Raw genomic sequence first — 18,780 nt, 5'->3', positions numbered from 1 at the left:
CCTTGGAGAACGCCCATCCCCTGTGCCCTGTAGACCTTTCCAGCCAACCCCCGGATTTCCCTGGTCTACTCGGGGCCTTGACAACAGCAGGGGGCGCACCTCAGGGTTCCTCCTCTGCTGATTCCCCCCAAACAGACCGAACGCCTCCTCTGCGGAGGGTGCGGGTGTCCCCAGAACAGGGCCGGGGCTGTGGACGGAGCTCAGTGCGTGCTCCTCTCCCTCCGCCCTCCTCAACACGCACTCCTTCCAGCTCCTCCTACTCTGCCGACTGCCCTGACCGCTCTCTCCGGAGTACTACCGCCGCCGGGTGCCCGCCTCTGCTGTGCCTCTGCCCGCCGCCGGGTACCCGCCTCTGCTGTGCCTCTGCGGGGCCGGCGGAGCGGGCTCTGAGCTTTCTTCGCGTCCGTCAGCGCTCCCGCTCCCACGGCGCCTAAACAGGGTCGAGTACACAGTAGGCTATTTGCTAAATTGAGAACGTGCCGTTGGTATCTGACAGGTGAATGCAGAGTGACCATCCGTCTCCACCGTCACCTGCTTCCGTTAACCCTCCCTTCGCAGAGCCGGCAGAGGCTTCTTCTGAACACGACTGGAACCTTTTCACGCCACCTCTCCCACTTCTACCTCTAGACTGCAGGAAATTCGTCTCCTTTTCCCACCTTCATTTCTTGGCCCTCCCTTGGAGTCGTTCCCCATTCTCTGATTCGCTCAACAGGTGCTTGAGAAGCGCCTACTGCCTGTCAAGCCAGAGCCTTTGGGCGATGTGGGGGCGGGAAGACAGAAGACTTAACAAAAGGGAATTTCCTTTTCAAGACTTACTTCAAAAGTCTTTGCAACCCCGACATTACTGGCATTAATGGAAAAAAAAAAAAAAACAGAAAATAACGAATATTGGAGGGACTGTGGGGAGATTGGAACTCTTATGCCCTGCCGATGGGAATGCACAATGGCACAACCATTTTGGAAAATGATGTGGCACTTCCTTAAAAAGCTAGAAATAGAAATACCATACTCGCAGCTATCCCAGTTCTAGGAGTGTATCCTAGAAAAATAAGAGCTGTCACACGAATAGGCATATGCACAACCATGCTCACTGCAGCATTATTCACAATAGCAAAAAGATGGAAACAACCTAGATGTCCATCAACAGATGAATGCATAAACAAACTATGGTATATACACACAATGGAATACTACACAATATAAAGAACAATGACAAACCTGCAAAATATCTCACAACATGGATAAATCTGGAGGACGTTATGCAGAGTGAAAAAAGTCGATCACAAAAGGACAGGTATGAGACCACTACACACAAGGACAGGTATGAGACCACTATTACGAAAACTCATGTAAAGGTATCTTTGATGGTTATGAGGGGGGGAGAGGTGAGGAGGGAAAAACACTAACTAGCCAATAGATAAGTGGTGACTTGGGTGAAGGGTAAGACAGTACACAATGCTGGGCATTGTCAGCACAACTTGACCAAGACAAAGTCACCGAATTTCATAGATACATCCAAACTCCCTGAGGGACCGAGTTACTGGGCTGAGGACTGGGGACCATGGTCTCAGAGGACATCTAGCTCAACTGGCTTAACATAGGGTTTATAAAGAAAACGCCCTACATCCTACCTCAGTGAGTAGAGTCTGAGGTCTTAAAAGCTTGTGAGCAGCCATCTAAGATTCTCCCCTGGTCTCACCCCATCTGGAGCAAGGGAGAATGAAGAAAACCAAAGACACAAGGGAAAGACTAGTCCAAAGAGCTAATGGATCACAACTATCACAGCCTCCAACAGACTGAGTCCAGCACAACTAGATGTCGCCTGGCTACCACCACCAACTACTCTGACAGGGATCACAATAGAGGGTCCGGGAAGAGCTGGAAAAAATGTAGAACAAAATTCTAACTCACACGCAAAAAGACCAGACTTACTGGCCTGACAGAGACTGGAGAAATCGGGAGATTATGGCCCCCAGACACCATTTTAACTCAGTACTGAAATCACTCCTGAGGATCACCCTTCAGCCAAAGATTAGAAAGGCCTGTAAAACAAACAACCACTGTGTATGCCAGACTAAATGGGCACAGCAACCCCAGGGGCAAGGACGACAAGGCAGGAATAGACAGAAAAGCTGGACGAATGGAAATGGGGAACCCAAAAGGGAGAAGGGGGGAGTGTTGACACGTCGCAGGGTTGGCAACCAATGTCACAAAACAACGTGAAATAATTGTTTAATAAGAAACTAATTTGCACTGTAAACTTTCACCTAAAGCGCAAACACGGAAAACAATAATAAGCTTTTGCACATGGGATTATCCTGGCTGATTGACAAATTCCTATTCTGCTGATTCTACTAGGAATCCGTTTTCAATCCTTCCATGGAAACTTGTATATACATGTCTTATTACAACACTTATCAGCCTCTGTGTTTTGACTCTAAGAATGATAGGGCGCATACCCCCAGGAGAACCGGAGGCGTATGGTCTTCGGAAATCCAACTTCGCCAGTTGGTGTAAATGACCTTTACAACGGTCACAGAGGGGTGAGGGCCTGTTTTTGAGAATGTTACCGACTCGGGATAAAAATGAAGGAAAGTAATAAAAAGACATATCCCCTGCCGTACTATTGTTTTTCACAATGCCGTGACTCGGATTCGAACCGAGGTTGCTGCGGCCACAACGCAGAGTACTAACCACTATACGATCACGGCAAGCTACTGGGGACTCGCAAGCCTTGGTCCTGGCGGGTAGGGTTCTCTGTTGAAAGTCCCGCCCCCTTGAAATGACATTGATTCATCACCGCTGGTTCCAGCCCAGCTCCGGCTCGCCGCCCCCTGAGCACGCGCAGGCGCAGTGGCCTCCCCTGCCTTCCAGCGTCGGGCCCGCGCTGGCGCTCCGACCGCGTCTGGCGGCGCGCGACGGTGGGAGCTGTGCTCGAGGTTCCTGTTCCCCCAGGCCTCGGAGGAGGGTGTGCGGGTGTGTCAGAACTGATTTCCATCCTGAAGAATTTAAGGGACAGCCCAGTCCCAACAGGAGTCCGTCCAGATAGTGCGGCAGCCCCGATATGTATTTTGGGGGTGAGAGGGCCCCCGGGACCACCGGTCGACCCTGGGGCCTCACGTCGGCGGGGCCCTGGGGGAGCCTCAGCGAGCCTGGCCTCATAGGGGGCCTGTAGTTCACAGAGCACTTTTACCATCGCTCTCTCGCGGTCCGGGAGGACGGGCAAGCAGAGACTTCGGGCGGGGAGCCCACGGCGCCGCGCCCACCACCTAGAGACCCCTCTGGGGCACGAGGGCCGGGCAGGGCCTTCCGCCACCCTGCTTCGTGGCGGGATAGGCGCAAGGTGCGGAAGGTCCTGGTAATCGGTAAAAAACTTAAGAATGCTAAAACTGCGGTCGCCTAGGATGACACCGGATCACAGGCTGCTCGTGGCGTCCCGGTAGCTCGCCGTGATCGTATAGTGGTTAGTACTCTGCGTTGTGGCCGCAGCAACCTCGGTTCGAATCCGAGTCACGGCATTGTGGGAACAATGGCACGGCAAGGGCGTCTTTTTAGATCTGGGAAGCCCTGCTTTTATGCTGGGCTACTAAATACTAGGGCAAGGGCGAAATTACGCCGTGGCAATTACGAGTGCTTTGCGGAGACCGGGTACTCTGGGCCTTTCCTTTCCCTTTCTTTTTGATTCTTCATCTGCTGGTTTATCAGCCAACCCCCTTCTTCCCCATTATGTAATTATTTTACTTTAGGACATTTCTGCCCGGTACCCCTTCTCTTTCATCATTTGGCCTCTGTCAATGGCCAAATCATATATTTGGTCGTCTAAAAGCCTCAGACTGGCTACAACCTCAGTATTTTGGGTGTAGGGCTTGTAAGAACAACAGGCAAACGTTTATTAAGGGTTAGAGAGTGCAGAGTAGACAGTACCTTGCATTCGTGGTTCAGATCCTGTGAAAAGCAGAAAATGTGACTGCAGTGGAGGCGTTGGTTCCTACAGCCGATCTGAGGGGGGCTTTGAGGGGTGCTAATGACGGAGTTGTAGCTCCACGTCCACAGCCCCGTAGGTGACACCGTGTTTTCTACTGGAGGGTTCTTTCCATCTACCTCAGGTTTAAAAAAAAAAACAGGTTTAAAGCTAGTTTTATTTGTTGGTTTGTTTTATGTGCGCTTAAAAAACCCCAACTCAGCGTTGGGCTGTCTTTTGGCACTGGGCAAAATGGAAGTGAGTTTTGGATTTGGCTCCCAGGTGACTGGCAACGGTGTCACTGTCAAGGAGAGAATGAGATAAGACCGAGTGAGCAGTGGGCCTCTCCAGCTCCTCCCATGGGGCTGGGAGGTGGTGACATCTATCAAAGAGCATTCCTGGGAGAGATGGGCCTTGCAGTGGGGTTGTGCTCTCTTTACCAATGATCCATCAGCAAGGACTTGCTGAACAGTGTGTCAAAGCAAGATGCTGCTGTGGACTACAATTTTTCCAGGTATCCCATCTCCCAGTTCCTTTCATTTGACGAGTTTAAAGCCCCACCACAGGTCACCTTGGACCAGGAGAGTGCTATGAGCAGAACAGAATGGGGAAAGGTGAGCCTGGGAACCTGCCAGACTTTGGATGACTAAGTTAAAAAAAAAAAAAGTTAAGGGTTATATATCCAGAAAATTAACTGTACCAACAAAAACAGAACAGCCAACAGGAATGTGATGACTTTTGTGCCTTGGACCACTCATCAAATAACTACACTGAAGGTTTTTAACATCTACAGATTGGAATGAGGTGTCAGGGTAGGAAGAAAGAAAAAGAAGGCTCTGGCTTTTCCCCTGATGGCCTTGTCCCGTACCCTCGCTCCTCTCTACAGGTGCTTCCATGCTCTAGGAAACAAGCTGCTTCTAGAATCTGGGGAGAAAGTCAGGAGAAGTGAGTCTAAGAGTATTACAAGGAAAAAGAGTACACCAAAAAAACAAAAGCCACACACATACACCATCTCGGGTAATCCACTCTAGCCATCCATGTCCATTCAAGGTGACCAAAGTGTATTCTGAGGCCAGAGTGCTCAGGAAAGATGGAACTGAAATTTTCGTATTGCAGGAAGAGTAACAGAAGGGAAGGAGGCTCTTCTCCACTCCTGGCTGCTGGCCGTCTTGGCAGGTATACAGTTATCCTGGAGATGGGTGCCTCAAAATATTATAACATCCTCTTCTGAGGTCATTCAATTAGTTCCCTTTGTTCTGAGTTCAGGCCTACAAAGCAGACTTTTTGACAGTGATTAGACTGCCCATGTAGACTTTCCTTCAGGGAAGAGCATTGCTCTGAACAAGCTTCTGATTTGTTGGCTCTTGTTATTGTCACTGTTGGCATTTTGCTTTAGACTCTTAAAGAATCTGGTTGGTGGAAACACTGAGAGTATGGCCCTCACTATTGAAGCCACTCTTGAGGTTCACCCTTCAGCCAAAGATTAGACAGGTCTATAGGGCCAAAAATAACACATGAGGGACGTGCTTTATAGTTCAATCGTGTATACAAGACTAATGGGCACACCAGCCCAAAAGCATAGACTAGAAGGCAGGAAAGGACCGTAAAACTGGACTAATGGAAACAGGAAACTTGGGAGAGAGAGTGTTGACACACCACGGGATTGGCAACAAATGTCACAAAACAATTTGTGTATTAACTATTTAATGAGAAACCATTTTACTCTGTAAACTTTCACCTAAATCACAATTAAAAAAAAAAAATTGGTTGCTGTGGTTCTCTTCCCTTAAGGCTACTCATATCTGGGTGCACTGACACAATGGAATTTCTGGACTAGCAAAACTGAAAGCTAGAGACCCTGGCCTGGAATGACTTCATCAAGACCCTGCTGTCCTGGAACACCTGCCCTGAGCATTCAGCACACGCCTGCACGCCCCTCCTCCTTCACCTCCATTTGTTTCTTTAAAACCAGCACTTACCTTTTGTAATTTCTGATTCTGGACATGTGGTCTTTCCCCCACCCCTCTCCTAGTTTGGGGTTGGAGCTATGAGGCTTCAGCACCAGGAAAGACGGGGGCTGTAAGAACTCTCTGCTTATACATTCCAGCTCCAGCTGTTCCAGTCTTGGTTGGATTTGTTAGTTTCTGCAGATTTTCAGTCTCCACTCTAAGTCAGTTTGGCTTTTTTTTCTTCTTTGTTTTCTTTACTCTGAGGTATAGCATTCCTCTAAGCTAACCCTAACTCTAATTAACGGGTAACATAGCTTAGTACACAGGAATCAAATCGACTACATCTGTGGAAAGAGACTATGAAGAAGCTTAACATCTTCAGTCAGAACAAGACCAGGGGTGGACTATGGAACAGACCATCAATTACTCATATGCAAGTTGAAGCTGAAGAAAATGAAAACAACTCCACAAGAATCAAAATAAGACCTTGAGTTCATCACAGCTGCATTTGGAGACCATCTCAAGAATAGATTTGATGCATTGAACACTAATGACCCAAGACCGTCAAGACTGGTTGTGGAATGACATCAAACATGAAGAAAGCAAAGGGTCATTAAAAAGACAGGAAAGAAAGAAGAGACCAAAATGGATGTCAGAAGAGACTCTGAAACTTGCTCTCGAATGTAGAGTAGCTAAAGCAAACGGAAGAAATGATGAAGTAAAAGAGACAAAAAGAAGAAGACAAAATAAAGTATTATAATGAAATGTGCAAAGATCTGGAGTTAGAAAACCGAAAAAGGAAGAACATGCTCAGCATTTCTCAAAATAAAAGAAGCGAAGAAAAAATTCAAGCCTTCTTGAGCAGCACCTCGAAATCTTCTGTTCGAGTCTTTTACTCAATCATTTCTTTTGTTTGCTTTAGCTACTCTGTGTTCAATATCAAGTTTCAGAGTCCCTTCTGAGATCCATTTTGGTCTTTTCTTTCTTCCTTGTCTTTTTAATGACCTTTTGGTTTCTTCATGTATGATGTCCTTGATGTCATTCCACAACTCACCTGGTCTTTGGTCATTAGTGTTCAATGCATCATATCTATTCCTGAGATGGCCTCTAAATTCAGCTGGGATATTCGCAAGGTCTTATTTTGATTCTCGTGGAGTTGTTTTTAGTTTTCTTCAGCTTCAACTTTAGCTTGCATATGAGCAGTTGATGATCTGTTCAGAGGTTGGCCCCTGGCCTTGTTCTGACTAATGATGTTAAGCTTCTCCATAGTCTCTTTCCACAGATGTAGTTGATTTGATTCCTGTGTATTCCATCTGGCAAGGTTCACGTGTATAGTTGCTGTTTATGTTGTTGAAAAAAAGTATTTGCAATGAATAAGTCATTGGTCTTGCAAAATTCTATCATGTGATCTCTGGCATCATTTCTGTCAATCTATATGCTGAGCAAATAATCCAAGAAGCTGGAGTATACGAAGAAAAACACAACATCAGGATTGGAGGAAGACTCAGTAACAACCTATGATATGCAGATGACACAATCTTGCTTGCTGAAAGTGGCATTGGTGAAGAATGTTGAATATACCATGGACTGCCAGAAGAGTGAACAAATCTGTCTTGGAAAAAGTGCAGCAAGAATGCTCCTTAGAAGAAAGAATGGCGAGACTTTGTCTCCCGTACTTTGGACATGTTATGAGGAAGGACCAGTCCCTGGAGAAGGACATCATGCTTGGTAGAGTAGAGGGTCAGTGAAAAAGAGGAAGACCTTTAATGAGATGGAATGACACAGTGGTTGCAACAATGGGCTCAAGCATCAGAACTGACTCGATGGCACCTAACAACAACATCTATATCTATATAGATATTTAGTAGAAATGCACAGACTTCTAAGGGACAAACTGTGAAGGAGCCATTTGGATGTATAAGCTTCAGAGTGTTTGCTTAAACGATCAGCCCGGTGGCTTTCTGGTCACACAGCTTATCTGGGAACCACTGCAGCTGCCGGTCACCACAGGGGTGCTTTACAGACTGGACCAGCAGCATCAGTATCACCTGGGAGCTTGTTTGAAGTTAAGAATCTTGGGCTACACTCCAGAACTACTGGATCAGAATATTTTAACAAGATCCTCCGCCGGTAATTCATCTGCACATTAAAGTTGGAGAAATGCTGCTCTAGGCTACAGAACTACCTGGGTCTTATGAAGCCCCTCTTTGTTCACCTTGTGAGGAATTGGGGTTAGTTGACGGGGCCTGCCCGAGTCTACTGGACCTCATCAGTAGGGGTAAGACTGAGGTTTGAGGGGTGAGAGGATGGAGAGCTGGAAAGGAACGATCAAGGGGCTCATGTTTGAAGGCATCAAGATGGGAGGCAGCAAACCTGGATTTCCACTGGGAGGCGCTGCACCCCAGGTTGTGGGCAAGGAGAACTGATGCTGGGAAAGGCATTTAATCTAAAAGACAACACTTTGAATTTAACCCTTTATAACACCGAGCTTATTTCACAGGGATTCTCTGGGTGTTCAGGATTCGAGCTCCATACTTTCATTCATGCAGTCATTTATTCATTCAATAAACTAGCATCTTTTGCTCTTAAGGTGTTGTACACTTACAGATATTTCCTGCCCCAAATAATTTATTTTCTAGCTGGAAGAAAATACTAGCCTGCAGGCAACAATCAGAAAACAACACAAGCCAGGATAGCACCCAAGAAATGCTATAGAAGGAAGAGGCATCTCCTGCAGCAGAGAAAGGCAACCCTCCAAGGAAGGGCGGACATGAAGGATTTCCAGAAGAACTGTAAAGTGATTGAAGTTTTTTTTTCAGCACTTCCAGTCCCCTCATTCTGACAACCTCCAGCCTCTTTGTGTTTCCTTATCTCACTCATTCTTATTTCTCAATCAGTGAGTATTAAAGGCCTAAGATGTGCCCCAAAACCCTGGTGGCAGAGTGGTTGGGTGCTATAGCTGTTAACCAAAAGGTCAGCAGTTCAAATCTACCAGGCACTCCTTGGAAACTCTATGGGGCAGTTCTATTCTGTCCTATAGGGTCACTATGAGTCGGAATTGACTCGACGGCAATGGGTTTTTTTTTTTTTTTGGCTAAGATGTGCCTGGCACTGTTGTAGGTTCCGGGATGTAGTAATGAGTAAGACAGATGTCCTCCCCTCATGGACCTTACATCCTGGTGCAGGAGTCAGAAAATAAACAGTTAAACAAAAACTTACTAAGAAACATTGGAGTCAATGAAAAATGATGTGTTAGGGTGTCCTCCTGTTTTCTGCCTGTTGCCCGCCCCTCAGTACCTTCAGCGACTTGTCTGCATAAAGGTATGATGACTGATAATAGCCATCATAGGGATCAAAGCTTTACGCTAAAGAGATAAACCCTAACCTAGAGTGGCCCCGAAGTGGCCCGAATGAGCCTGCAGATCTGAGGAGGCTTCTTATGGGCAGGGTGAGGAGAACCCAGTGCTCACAGGTGGATGCTGAGGCCTGAGGAGCAGGGTCAGATGATCCTGTAGGTAGAACAAGAATTTGCCAAAGACATTAGGAAAACAAAGCATCCATCCAAAAAAAAAAAATTTTTTTTTTTTCTGAAAGAATAAAAACACCTGAGTGGTAATTTTCAGAAACAAAAACAAATCCAGAACTTTGTTGGAAATAATAAACTATAAAATAACTTTAAAAAATGTCAGTTATGAATGAAGCATCATAATCTTTTCAGTGCTTAGGGCCTTGAGAGGTTTAATCCCACCACTGGATGGAAGATGCGATCTCTAGGAAAAGAACATGGGAGACCCTGAATTGACAAAGAGTATGTTTGTCACCCAGTGAAATAGGTGTTCAAATAGCAAATAAACTCAGTGAGAAAAATAAAGTTGTACTTCTTGCACTCTTTGTCAACAGAGATGTGAACCACCTACAGGTGTAAAGCGATTAGCGGGAAGCTAGCTCGTGGTAAGCGCGTTAGTTTAACTCCTGTTTCTGGCCAGTCTGTCTGCACCCAGAGAAAGAAGATATGGAGAGACCGTGCAGGACTTTAGTTTTTGTCCCGAGGCCTGAGACTCGTTCCTGAGTCAGGGAGAACGCAGGAGCCCTTCTCAGAGGCACAGGTCAACACCAGTGGTTTCTAGACATTATTCCAGAACCAATGAACTGGGATGAGTTATTCATCATGGAACGAGAAAAAATAAGGGCCATGTGGAAAGTTTTTCAAAAAACTGAATGTATTCAGTTTAAAGAACTGCCCTCTAGGCCGAGATTGTCTTTCCTGCTCTGGGGGTTTTAAAAGAACTTTTCTTTTGTAAAATGATGGAGAAGGGAAATGATAATTTTGGAAAAAAAAGTTTTTACTTGGAAACATTAAAAGTTGACAATGCTATATTGGTCCCCAAAATTATTTTTGAAATATTACTGGTCGGTGAAATCTAAGAGTACAAAAGAGCCCACTGCAGAGCCTGGAGAGCAAAGCATCAGGCTGAGAAGAAATGGTGCCCTGTGAGTACGGGTCTGCAGAGGACTGCTTAGAGGAGAAGTGTCCCTGTTCTGTCTGGTCCAACCTGACACCCATCCACCAAACAGTAGCCCCTAGCATGATCTGTGCTAGGCCCTAGAAATTAAACATTTTAATAAGACCTGTTCTTATTCTGAGCTAGTCTCAGAGTGAAGAAATAATCACAATTAGACTAGAAGTATACTGAAGATACGTTGGAGCTTAGATCATTCATTTCACCAGGACGTGACATCTGAGCTGGGTACCAAGGCACACGTAGTAAGTTTCCTGGCAGAGAGGGGGGGAGGGTATTCTAGGCAGAGGGAATGGCAAAAGCAAAGGCAAGGAAGCATGAACGTACAGGTAGCTTAGGGAAAGGCAAGTCATAGCTACGGCGTGATGTGTGCAGGGGAGAGCAGATGGAGAGAGATTGGAGCCACTTTGTAATGAATCTCTTGCCCCTTGTTGAGTCAGGCCTTTTCTTGGAGGCTGGTGGTTCTTTAAATTTTGCAGCAACTAACTGCTTTCGGGATCCTCTGAAAGTCATAGGCTTGCTCTCCAAAATAACGCATCTATGCAGAAAATTTCAGTAATTCATAGATTTCTTGAAGGTCATTGATGGGCTCTATTACAGACATTAAATCTCTCATTTTTAAGCAGTGTAGGGACACAATCAGATCTGTGTTTTAGACAGGTAAGGTACAGACAATTATGTGTAAATGTATATTATGTACACAAAAACCCATTGCCATCGAGTCGATTCTGACTCATAGTCATTTTGATTCATAGTTACCCTATAGGACAGAGTAGAACTGCCTCTATCGGGTTTCTGAGGAGCAGCTGGTGGATTTGAACTCCTGGCCTTTTGGTTAGCAGCCAAGTTCTTAACCACTATGTCACCAAAACCAAAAAAAAGAAAAAAAAACCCTGTTGCTGTCAAGTCGATTCCGACTCATAGCAACCCTATAGGACAGAGTAGAAATGCTCTACAGCGTTCCAAGGAGTGCCTGGTGGATTCAAACTGCCAACTTTTTGGTTAGCAGCCATAGCTCTTAACCAGTGCACTACCAGGGTTTCCACTATGCCACCAGGCCTCTGTTACATACACGGTATATATAAATCCTCCACGTACTGGCAAAAGCCTTCAGGGTCTTAATTCAAAGGACAGGTAAGAGAGAATCGCAAGCCCCTAGTCTGGTTGTTGACTTTGGGGTTTAGGGATTAATCTAGAAGTAGAGGGAGGAAATCTCCCCTCAAATCAAACCCACAGTATTTCACCTTTAGCTCAAAGGTAAAAGGGGGTATGGGCATGTTAGATGGAGGAAATGGATGTGAGGCCTGAGAAGAAGCTCTGATACCAAGGGTACAATGTATCCTACAGTCACTGAGGTCAGAACAGCATGAAAATAGATGTATCCATGCTGTGTTATCCTGCTATCACTGTTAGGGTTGAGAATCTGACATGATGACAGAACGTGCACATTTCAAATGTAATTTTAAGTTAACAGGAAGAGACAAAAGCAAAGATTGCAACAAACTGACTTGGCTGTTTTACTTTTCCCAAATTTCTCCTAAATTTTTCAATCACATGCATGCAAAAGCTGGGCAACGAACAAGGAAGAACGGAGAAGAATTGATGGTTCTGAATTTGTGTTGGCGAAGAATATTGAACATACCATGGACTGCCAGGAGAATGAGCAAATCTGTCTTGGAGGAAGTAAGGCCAGAATGCTCCTTAGAAGCAAGGATGATAAGAGACTTTGTCTCACGTACTTTGGACATGTTATTGGGGGGACCAGTCCCTGGAGAAGGACATCATGCCTGGTAAAGTAGAGGGTTTGCGAAAAAGAGGAAGACCCTCAATGAGAAGGATTGTGTCAGTGGTAACAGTAATGGGCTCAAACAGCAATTATTGTGACGAAGCAGGACGGGGTAGTGTTTCGTTCTGTTGTACATAGGGTCATTGTGGGTCAGACCCGACTAGGTGGCACCTAACAACTTCAACTCCTGAATTTCAGAATGGAACGATTTCTGTTTCTACTCTGAACTACTTGTCTCAGAAGTGACCCACTATCACTCTCACCTTATTCTTTTCATTAGAAGGCGTCACCGGGGAGTCCAAGGACGGAAGTTAAGCTCTACCTCTGGAAGGGAGGAGTATCAAAGAATTTGTGGTTATATGGTTCATTGGCCTCACCCTGGATCTAGATGACTTCCCTTTTTTTTTTTTTACCACATCATCAGAACTGTTAAGAACTCCTTTTGCCCTCAGTTTTCTTTAAGTCAAATGCTCTAAGAGAATTTGTGGGTTTTTTTTTTTCTTCTTTAGGGAAACACTTTATTGTAGATGGTTGTAGATTCACATGTGGTTTTAAGAAGTAATACAGAGAGATCCCTTATACCCTTAACCTGTTTTCCCCAAGGTAACGTCTTGCAAAACTGTAGTACATACCTCGCCAGGATACTGGCTTTGATACACTCAAGGTACAGAACATTTACTTCACCACGAAAATCTCTCATGTTGCCCTTTTATTGTCAAACCCACTTCCCTCCTGCTCGGATCCCCTCCCTAATTCTTGACAACCACTAATCTGTATAGCATTTCTATAATTTTGTCATTTCAACAATGTTATATAAATAGAATAATACAGTATGTAACTTTTGGGATTGGCTTTTTTTCACTCAGCGTAATAACCTTGAGATCCATCCAGGTAGTTGCATATATCAACAGTTAACTTCTTTTAATTGCTGAGTAATATTCCATGATATGGATGTACCAAAGTTGATTTAACCATTCATCCCTTGAGAGACATCTGGGTTGTTTCCAGTTTTTTGCAATGAATGAACCTGCCATAAACATTTGTGTACAGGTTTTTTTTTTTTTTTTTTTTTTTCATGAACCTAGTCTTCATCTCTCTGAGATAAATAAATGCCCAGGAGTGCAATTGCTGGGTTGCATGGTAGTTGCATGTAAGAATTTGTGGTGGTTTTAAAAATTCTTTGATACTCCTCTCTTCAAGAGGTAGAGCTTAATTTCCCTCTGTAGACTCCCTAGTGACTTCTAATGAATAGAATAAGGTGGAAGCGATGGTGGGTCACTTCTGAGACAAGGTCATAAAGGTCGTTGCAGTTTTCTCATGGATCATTGGCTCCGGAGGAAGCCAGCAGCAATGTCTTAAGGACACTCAACAACCCCATGGAGATACCCATGTAGCAAGGAACTGAAGCCCCCTGCCAACAACCAGCAAGGAACTGAAGCCCCCTGCCAACAACCAGCAAGGAACTGAGGCCTCCTGCCAACAACCAGCAAGGAAATGAGGTCTCTGGCCACCAGCTATGTGACTGAGCCATCTTGGAGGCAGATCACCCAGCCCCAGTCAAACCAGCATCTTGACTACAGCTTCATAAGCCAGAGTCAACCAGCTAAGCTACTTCTGAATTCCTGACCTACAGAAACTGTGAGACAATAAATATTTGTTGTTTTAATTTTGGGGGGTAATTTGTTATACAGCAATAGATAACTAATACCAAGTCAAATTTAAAAATCAGATGTTATTCTTCCCTTTTGATATGATGCAGAGAGGCGGCTGGGCAACATGTAGAAGCTATTATCTCCCCTGCCCCCTTTATTTATTTGAATATTTTGTTGTGTCTTAGGTGAAAGTCTGCACAGGAAATCAGTTTCCCATTCAGCAGTTTATACACAATTTATTCCATGATGCTGGCAATATGTCAGCACTCTCACCATTCCCACCCGCTGCCCTGTTTCCCTCCATCCAGTTTTCCTGCCCCTTCTTGCCTTCTCAGCTTGGCTTTTGGGTAAACCTTGACCATGTGGTCTCATATAGTTGATTGTTTAAAGGAGCGCATTTCCCATGGGAGGCCATGGAAAATTTTGGAAACAGATAAGGGTGATGGTTGAACAACACGATGAACATAATTAATGTGAAGATAGTTGAAGTGTCCAATGTTATATTACATATATATTTGCTATAATAAAAAAATTGACTCCTCAGAGTGTTATTCTTTGTCTAGCATTTCTTTCTCTTATCTTGCTGTGTTCTTAAATGACAAAAATAATAACATCTAGCACTTATTAAAGGCTACTACGTGCTGCAGGGCTCTTTTAAGATAAGGGATATTTGGGAGATTTTTTTAAAACTATTTTTATTGTGCTTTAGATGAAAGTTTACAAATCAAGTCAGTCTCTCATACAAAAATTTATATCCACCTTGCTATGTGCTCCTACTGTTCTCCCCCTAATGAGACAGCACACTCCTCCTTGCCACCCTGTATTCACTGTGTCCATTCAACCAGCTCCACTCCTGTCCCCCTCTGCCTTCTCATCTCCCCTCCAGACAGGAGCTTCCTTTCCCATGTAGTCTTACGTGTCTACTTGAGCCAAGAAGCTCACTCTTCGCCTGTACCTTTTTTGTCTTATAGTTCAGTCCAATCCCTGTCTGAAGAGCTGGCTTTGGGAATGGTTCCAGTCTTGGGCTAACAGAAGGTCTGGGGACAATGACCTCCAGGGTCCTTCTAGTCTCAGTTAGACCATTAAATCTGGTCTTTTTACATGAATTTGGTGTCTGCATCCCACTGCTCTTCTGCTCCATCGGGGAGAAAACTGACTGCTTTAAATGAGAAAAAAAAAAACATAATATTTAATTGGTATAATTATTAAGTAATAAATTGGTCTTTTTTTTTGGTCTGAAAGCTAGTCATGTGACAAAAGCATTATTTGCCTGTTTATTATGAATAAACTTTGCCTCTAAACCCCCTTTAACAGATTATGTAATATGTAATTCATTATATTATGCAATATATATAGTTTATTATATGCAACAGCTTTGAACAGCCTTTTTCCTTGGAAAATGTGCCATATCATCCTCTGAGTTTTGTTCACAGAAAGCTCCTTCTTTGACAAAGAATTGAACCTGGGGCTTGTCACATGGGAAAGGAGCTTCCCCTAACTTCTTTTTGTAAGACAGTCGACATTGCAGGTATAATGTCCACTCCCTGAGGAAACAATGGTTCTTGACAAGAAGAAATATGATTTCAGCAAAAAACTTGCTGCTCCAGGTTTGTCGAAAAACAGACTTAATATTCTATTTCAATTCCTACATTAAATATATGGGAGGATATTTTTAGTTATGGGAAATGTATAAACTGATGAGTGCAGTATCCTTGAGCTTTGAGTCAGTGAAAACATGAACTTTGTGCTTTCAAAATATACATTTCACTTGTTTAGAAACAAAGTTGAGTTTCTGAAAAATCTTTTTTTTTTTTTAATGGTCAGAATCGTACAGACCAAGGCAAATTAAAAGTGTTAGTGTAGGTAGTTGCCAATAAGCTCTCCAGACCACGTTCCCCTTTTGCAGGCAGATGTTTTCAGTGTGACTAGTACTTGTGTTGAAAATATCTGATGACCTACCTGCCCCTTTTCCTGACTCTGAGGCCACCTCTTGGACCTGAGAACAGATTTAGCTCCACCAGTTCAGATCTTTGTCCTCGTGCCTTAAACATGCCCCAGGGCCTCTTTTCTGGCTTCTGGAACCCAAGTCCAAGCCCAGCCCCGTCCCTGGGCTCACCCTGCTGGGCTTGCCTCTGGCCCAAAAAGGGTCAGATGATTAGACGTGTATCAGGAGGTGAAGAAGTACAAAGAAACATAAGGAAGCATGGCATGGTAGAAAGAACATTGAACCTAAATTCATGCATAGAGAAAGAAGAGAGCAACAGAAGGGAGGAGAGAAAAGTGAGAACATTTATTGAACATCTCTATGTACCAGGAAATGTGTCAAAGGTTTCAATGCTACCTCGCTTAATTCCTCAGCCCTGGGAAGATGCCATTATTATCTTCCTTTAAAGGTTTCTTTGGGGAAAGAAATGTCTCTGAGGCTATAGAAGACTTATTATTGATAAGACAAGGGAGGAAATGGAAAGCTAGATTTCACCCTGATAATGAAGAACAACCAGCTATTCCCTGGAAGAAAAGACCTGGTGGGTCTGCTTCTGTAAAGATTACAGCCTAGGAAACCATATGGGGCAGTTCTGCTCTACTCTATCCTATAGGGTTGCTATCAGTTGGAATAAAGAACACTAAAGAAGAATTGATGGCTTTGAATTATGATGTTGGTGAAGAATGTTGAATGTACCATGGACCGCCAGAAGAACAAGCAAATCTGTTTTGGAAGAAGTACAGCCAGAATGCTCCTTAGAAGTGAGGATGGTGAGACTTTGTCTCATGCACTTTGGAAATGTTATCAGAAGGGATCAGTTCCTGGAGAAGGACATTATGCTTGGTAAAGTAGAGGGTCAGTGAAACAGAGAAAGACCTGCAACCAGATGGACTGATACAGTGGCTGAAATAATGAGCTCAAAAGTAACAACGATTGTGAGGATGGCACAGGACTGGGCAGTGTTTTGTTCTTTTGTATACAGGGTAGCTATGAGTCGGAACAGACTTGAGGGGCACCTAACAACAACGACAACACGAGTCAGAATGGACTCCATGGTATACAATACAACAACAAAGAAGACTCTCGGGCATCCAGGTTCTTCCTACTGCTCCAGGCTGGCTCGCTTCATTGTTCACTCTGTAACCCAGGGACTCACCACTCTGAGGCTGCATTTTCTTGTCTTGAAAATGGAGGAAATACACTGCTACTTGCCACACTATTTCAGAGTTATTGTGATGATTGTTGTGTCAACAAACAGGAATGAAATTCATTCAGGGGGAAAAAAAAAGATTCAATTCAACACCTAGTCATCGTTCCCACCTGCCTTGTGGGGTTTAATTTTAAAATAAGAAAAATGCTCAAGCTTATAATGCATAAACTCATTTAGCTTATTGCATTTAATTATAACCAGAGAGTCAAGATTCACAATTACAGTGTATGTCCAATGGCTAGAGTCCAAGTCTTTAGGCTTTTAACTTCAACAAGAAGTCGTAATACAAGCTTAACTTAACCAGAGGTGCAGAGGTGTGTTCTTGATGGAGATCTCTCAGTGCTAGGGTTTGAGGCTGGTGGCAGAGAGGCAAGTCTGCCTTGAGCAGAGCCTCTGGCAGCACTGGGTCTTTGGAGAGCTCTTGAGATAGACCAATATAGAGAACGGTTGCCTCTGACTTGCTCTCAGTGAAGGGTTGAAAGCCTGGGGTTTTCATATCATTTAGTCCCTCTGGTCTTGCCTGATAAGGGTCTTTCAGGGGATGGGGATGTCTAACTCACATTGTATCAGGATAATTTATGTCATAGGCCTATAATAAGGTGCACATTTGGGGTGTTTTAACATAGATAAACTATAGGCTATTTTTATGTTACACCTTATCAGAGCAAAGCAGTTGTTTAACACTGAAGTAGCTAGCTGTAATACTGGAACATATACAGAACACAGAAGTTAACTTACAGGTTTTAAAACTTAACCTAAATAGCTAAGTCACACATTACATGTTTTACACCTGTGTAATTTGGGATCATTACATTATAAGCATTAAAAAAACAAAAAACCCCAAAAGCCCACTGCTGTTGAGTCAATTCCGACTCATAGCAACCCTATAGGACAGAGTAAAGGCCCCATAAGGTTTCCAATGCTGTAGTCTTTACAGAAGCAGATCGCCACATCTTTCTCCCAAAGAGCAGCTGGTGGACTTGAACTGCTGAACTGCTGATGTTGTAGGGTAAAAACATCACAAAGTTTAGTAAAGCAAAATGAAAGTTTTATTCAGCATCTATTCAAAAAGGCAAAAGTGGGAAAATGTACAAACATGCTGCTGGAGCCATGTCTGCCTGAGTCCAAGGAACATTACAGAATTATCAGTATATTTATTAGCATTACAAATGGGCACAACCATTGAAAGCTTCACCTTTTCACAGATTGGCTAGAAACTGTGATCCTACATTTTGAATTGTCTTTCTCAACAATCATTGATACAGGTTTCAGTACTGACAGTCAGGAGGGCCAACACTGGCCCAACAAATTTTCTATGCACTAAATGTTAATAGAAAAAGATAAGAGTGGAAAGTCTTTTGTGTTCCCTTTGATTGGTTTATGTGAAAAGTTCCCTAAAAGATATTTTCCAAGATTACCCTAGCTATTGTCTTTATACCTCAGGGCCCAGTGGATGTGTCCTTGTAAGTCCTTGTGAGTCCAGCTCCAGCTGGGTCACACATTCTCTATGTTCAAAAAGAGAGAATAATGGCTCCAATGTTATTCCCTAAATCACTGATTAGCAGCCATGTGCTTAACCATTGTGCAACCAGGGCTCCATTATAAGCATAAGTAACATTATCTCAAGGAGGTGACAACACAACTTGGGGACATAACATAAACCAAGAAATAACAATACACATATGACTTAAGTGTTAGCCACTAGATGTCCCCAAAGC

At 43.9% G+C, this 18,780-nt stretch overlaps 2 non-coding genes across 2 annotated transcripts; one reads left to right on the top strand and one right to left on the bottom strand.

Moving 5' to 3' along the window:
• Window positions 1–2,639: 2,639 nt before the first annotated feature.
• On the bottom strand, window positions 2,640–2,711 carry TRNAH-GUG (transfer RNA histidin (anticodon GUG)). The gene has a single exon. It is a non-coding gene; the product is annotated as a tRNA-His (tRNA).
• A 735-nt stretch (window positions 2,712–3,446) lies between these two features.
• Window positions 3,447–3,518, top strand: TRNAH-GUG (transfer RNA histidin (anticodon GUG)). Its single transcript has one exon. It is a non-coding gene; the product is annotated as a tRNA-His (tRNA).
• The last annotated feature ends 15,262 nt before the right edge of the window (window positions 3,519–18,780 follow it).

The sequence above is a fragment of the Loxodonta africana genome, chromosome 10, assembly GCF_030014295.1.
Source record: "Loxodonta africana isolate mLoxAfr1 chromosome 10, mLoxAfr1.hap2, whole genome shotgun sequence".
Taxonomy (NCBI): Eukaryota; Metazoa; Chordata; class Mammalia; order Proboscidea; family Elephantidae; genus Loxodonta; species Loxodonta africana.
The sequence above is the reverse complement of the archived record's forward strand: the minus strand, read 5'-3'. Positions and strand labels throughout refer to the sequence as shown.